This window comes from Camellia sinensis, chromosome 13 (genome assembly GCF_055761805.1).
Source record: "Camellia sinensis isolate YWXY chromosome 13, ASM5576180v1, whole genome shotgun sequence".
Classification (NCBI taxonomy): Eukaryota; Viridiplantae; Streptophyta; class Magnoliopsida; order Ericales; family Theaceae; genus Camellia; species Camellia sinensis.
Genome location: NC_138973.1, coordinates 71,566,930 through 71,572,929, shown reverse-complemented (window position 1 = coordinate 71,572,929; position 6,000 = coordinate 71,566,930).

The following is a 6,000-nucleotide window of genomic DNA, read 5'->3' as shown; positions in this document are numbered from 1 at the left end:
TCCCTAATGTATAGGTCGGCAAGAAAATCTACGGAGTTACTTACACGCATAGGTATAAAGTGCGCCAACTAAGTTAACAGGTCAATTACCACCCAAATGGCATCATTACTCCATTGAGTCCGCGGAAGGCCCATAACAAAATTCATTGTGATATGCTCCCACTTCCACTCAGCCAAGGCTTGCAACAAACCCGCTGGTCTGTGATGCTCGGCCTTCACTTGTTGATAAATGAGGCATTTCGACACAAACACGGCTATATCCTTCTTCATACCTCTCCACCAAAATTGGCGACTAAGATTGTGATACATCTTTGTGCCTCCCGAATGCACCGCCAGGCGTGAGTGGTGAAACTCTCGGAGTACTTCCTCTTGACAAGACTATGGTATGAACAAACGGTCACAATATTTCACACTCAGGTCAGGATACACATTCAAGTCTCTTTCTACTTTTCCACTGGAGATCTTCTCCCAAAGGGATTCTGTCTCAAGGTCACCTTTCTGTGCTTCTAACACTTGATTTACAAGTGTAGGTTATGCAACTACCGAAAACAAAGCAGCAGACTCAATAGACTTGCCAAGATGAGAGTCAAACTCCCCAATAGCACCCAATATCTCCCATTCTCGAATGGCAATACAAGCTACACTACTAATAGATTTTCTACTCAAGGCATCGGCCACAACATTTGTCTTTCTCGGATGATAATGTAATTCAAAGTCATAATCTTCTATGAACTCTATCTACCTCATCTGCCTCAAATTCAAGTCTTTCTGTGTAAATAGATGCTTCAGACTCTTATGATTAGAAAATACTTCAAACTTCTCACCATACAGGTAATGCCGCCAAATCTTTAAGGCAAAGATCATCGCCGCTTACTCTAGGTCATGATTAGGGTAGTTTCTCTCATGTGTTTTCAACTGATGCGAGCCATAGGCTACTACCTTCCCCTCTTGTATCAAAACATAACCCAAACCTTCCCGTGAGGCATCACAGTATACTGAATAGCTCAAATCCCTCTCCGGAATAATCAATACTAAAGCAGTGGTAAGTTTAACCTTAAGCTCCTGGAAAAACTTCTCACAAGTCTCATTCCATACAAACCTAACTCCCTTCCTCGTCAGTCTAGTTAACGGTGAGGCTAATATGGAGAAATCCTACACAAACCGACAGTAATACCCCGCTAACCCCAAGAAACTACGGATCTCAAAAGCATTCTTAAGTTATTCCCAATCTTGCACTGCATCTATCTTAGATGAATCTATAGTCACCCCTTCCCTGGATACCACATGCCCTAAGAACTTAACTTCTCTCAGCCAGAATTCACACTTCCCAAACTTGGCATATAGTTTGTAGGCTCTAAGTATCTCAAGTACTATCCGCAAGTGTTCCTCGTGCTCCTCTTTAGAGGGTGAGTAAATCAGAATGTCGTCCACAAAAACGACCACAAAACGATCTAAGAACTCCTTGAAGATCCGGTTCATCAAGTCCATAAATACAGCTGGTGCATTGGTTAGCCCAAAGGGCATCACTAGAAACTCATCATGGCCATACCGCGTACGAAATGACGTCTTCAGGATGTCCTCCTCCCTTACTCTCAACTAGTGATAACCAGACCTCATGTCTATCTTAGAAAAGCAACAAGACCCCTTTAATTGATCAAGAAAATTATTTATACGAGACATTGGGTACTTGTTCTTAATAGTTACCCGGTTCAACTTTTGGTAATTTATATAAAATCGCAACGCACCATCTTTCTTTTTAACAAAAAGAGTCGGTGCTTCCCAAGGTGAAGTACTAGGGCGAATAAAATCCTTATTTAACAATTCCTGGAGTTAAATCTTTAACTCACTCAACTCGACAGGTACAAATCTATATGGTGCCATAGAAATCAGTGTCGTGCCAAGCATTAAATAAATAGAGAATTCGATCTCACGGTGAGGTGGTAAACTAGTAAGATCCTCCATAAAAACGTCCGGGTATTCACAAACTACCCTTGGCAACACAACTCGGGCTTCATCACACTCAGTACTCAAGAAGTTAGCAAGAAGGCAACTAAGTTCACTCCACCCACACGGATCATACACCGGTGATAAGACACCTGGTCCCCCAAGAAATAAAAGTAATCACCGCTCAAGGTACATACAGTAACCCTCTGACAGCAGCAGTCTATAACAACCCGATAAGACGACAATCATTCCATACCCAATATAACGTCAAAGCTAGACATATCAATTAACACAAATGCAAAAGAAAGTTGCCGACCAACAACCTCTATGTCACAACCCTGACACCCTTACTTCAAAACAACTTTACCACCAATAGGTTACTCTTCACAGATAGAAGATGCTAACTGAGCCAACTCTAAACCCAGAACCGATGCAAATGCAGACGAAATAAATGAATGGATTGCACTTGTATCAATCAACACATTAGCAACTGAATTGTAAAACAAGAAAGCACCTCTCACTACTGAAGGTGCTGGTACTAGATCTGGCACGGTAACAGCATACACATGCTCTGTTGGCCTTTGATCTACCTACTCTCCTTTCGGAGCATAGGCCTAATGCACTGATTGGGCCGAAGAGGCTCCCTAATTAGCCCTCGAGGCCTGCACTGACTGTGGTGGCTGGTGACTTTCTGACTGGTGACTTTGTGTCTGTCTCGAACTAGAAGCACCAGGTGTGCCATCCAAGTGAGGGCAAAATCTATTCGTATGCTCGACCTGTCCACATTGATAACAAGTGAGCGTCTGCCTTCTCCCCTAACCCTGGCTCTGAGAACGAGCCAAAGACGATGCAAACTGTTGCCCTCCTCCTTTTTGCGGGAAAGCTGAGGACTTGTGGCCCAACTGGCCACACTTGTAACAAGTGAAATCTCCTAGACCACCTCTCTCAGAACCCGAACTCGGTACTGAAAAAATGGACCTCGATTGAGCTCCTTGGAACGGCTGTGGGTTAGAACCCCTCTGCCTCTTACTGTCCCCCTACATATCCTGACTCCTCCTAGAGACCCTCATCATCTCCTCTTTCATCTACATCACGGTCTCAAGATGAGCTGCTGTCTCCACAAGGCGTCCATAATGTCTAATCATCAACCTAGCCACCTTGAACATTAGCCCGATCATCAATCTCTTTTCAAACTTTAAACAACGACGCTCCTCAGTTGCCATGAGTTCGGGTGCAAACCTCGATAAGCTCGTAAATATGGCCTCAAACTCCACCACCGGAGTGTTCAACTGTACCAGCTTGGAAAACTGGTCTCTCAACTTCTTCTTAACCGTGGGAGGTAGAAACTTGTCCTGGACGGCACGGACAAAAGCCTCCTAAGTCACCCCAATACGCCCACACGTATACTTCCACCATTGACCTATATCTCCCTTTAGTTGGAAGGATGCCAAGGTCACTCGCAACTGGTCATCCTTGATACCAAGCATCTCGAACGTTTTCACTATCTATTCTAGCCATTCATCTGCTTTCAGTGGCTCCATGGGATTACCCACAAACTCATCCGGATTCGATCGAAAAAACTCCGTTTCAAGAAAGACGACCCTATCTTAGCTACTTGGCCTGGACTTGATTCTCGGCTCTGAGAATGTCCATAGACTCTCGCAATGCTCTAGTCATTTTGTAGGCCAATGAGCTCATGGCCTGCTGACCAACCGATTCGGCCACATTGGCCTGACCAACCCCCTCTTCTACGACGGAATTTCATCCGGTAAAGGCACCTCATGCCTCCTAGGCCTACCATGCCTACCACCACCATGTCCATGTCTGACATCCTAATAAAGGTAACAAAAAGATTAGCACATTTACAAATGTGCCAAAGCTAACTCACTTGCGTCCTAATGCGGTGAACAATAGTAATTCACTCCATATAAGAACATAGTCACGTAGACACATACGAATTTCATCTCTAGATAATGACCATCCTGCGGCGTTGCCAGAGTTCCGATTAGAAGCAGCAGTGATCAAGTGTTGTTCTAATAAGACTTCTAGAAACCCGTAAACTCAATCAACATCCTAGAAATTTAATCCCATATCTATACAATCATATAAACATGTTAGCACATAGCATTGCAAGCACATAAACATCTTTGTCAAACGAGATAAACCCATTGTGTTATTAACCACTTCTTACGTACCCAAAGTATTCAAACCCAATACGCTCTTATACCAAGTAGAACTCCACAGTTAAGTGTGCTTAGGCTGGAGTAGTTCTGGGATGTGTGACCCACTGGGAAGAACAAATCCATGCGGGCGTGGCCCAAAGCGGACAATATCGATGACGTGTGAAGGGTTAGGGCATTACATTTAAACTGTTTTTTGTTTTTGTTGCAATATTTGTTTGTCGTATTTCATTACACCATGTTAACCCATTAAAGGTATCCTAATTATTTAATAGGGTAATTGGCTTCCATTGGGAATGAAATTGTTCAAACTTTTTTTTTTTAGTTCATAATTTTTTTTTAAAGATTTAATATTGTCATTTCTAAGTTATTGAAAATGATATGATGAAAACAAATCCATTTATTTTCTGTTGCATAACATTTGTTTAGGATGCACTGCAATATGTCATATGATTGCTTGGTCTATTTATTACTTCCATTTTTGAATTATTATTATTATTATTAATTTTTTTTTTTAAAGTTTAACATGGGAGCTCTATTTTTGATTAGTTCACTTTTTTGTTTTGTTTTTTTTTTTGGTGGGGGGAGGGGCGGGGGAGACAAATTTGTTTGGGTTTACTCACAATGTTTATAAAAGAGATCATGCTTTAATTATACCTGAAAGTCATGTGTTCAACCTTTTACTTGATTGGTACATTCAGTTACAACTCTATCTTTTGACATGTGTCTTGGATATTGTTGACTTGGTCAAATGGATTTGATATAACATGATGACTTGGTTAAATGGATTCATATAAATGGATTAAATGGAATGATTATTTTATTAGGATGTCTTTCTTTTATTTTGTCAAGAAAAAGAAAATACAACATAATCATAGTATATCGCCTTTGTTGTTTTATTGTTCTTTTTACTTGGGAGTTAATTATTTTAAAATTATGGTTCAGCTAGCAAGGGAAAACATGTGTGCTCATTTTTTGTCAAGTGCTTCGAAGAAGGTAGTAAAACTAGAGGAGAAAAATATGTTAAGATCAAAGGAGCTGGACTATGTTAAGATTAGATAAGGAAAACATGTTAAGATTGGGGGAGCTGGACTATGTTAAAACTAGAAGAAGAAAACATGTTAAGATCATTTTTATTTCAGGTATTGATACTAGCAACAGTTGATGGCTATTGGAGGACTTTAAAATCTTTTTAATTTGGCTATTTTTAAAGCAACAATTTCTATTCTAAAGTTGTCTATAGTTGATGTAATTGATGATTTTTATATTAATTTGACAAACTAGATGAGTTGCAATAATTGTTTTTTGGGCAAATTACAATAACAGTTCCTATAGTTAGAAACTAATTTAACAAAAATAAAAACAACCATTCGTTACATGATCATCAACCAACACATAATAAAAATTAATTTGATAAAAAAAATGTCTAAAAAATTTATCAATTTTACATAATTTTATCTTTAGTGGGTAGAAATAATTTTTAAAAATTCAAAATATTTTTTTGACATTTATTTTTTTCAAATTAATTTATATTTTATCAAATTGACGACTTTGTTCTTGATTTGAATAATAGTATCTTTAATTGTCTTTATTTGAAACAAGATTCAAAATTTATGGTCAAATGTGTCACAATTGAAAAATCAAGGACCGAAGTGACACAATGGCCAAATTATAAGGACCGCTAGTGTAATTCATCCTTATTTTTTTTAGAAAATTAAATTTCATCGTTTAAACAGTTTTTCATAAGCGGTTTTATGAAAAATGTATTACTACATTGTTGGGATACTATGGTACAGAGTTGATTTCTTCTTGTTGATATGATGCATTTAGTTTTTCAATTTACAGTTGACTGCAAAATTCATTATTTTAGAATGACG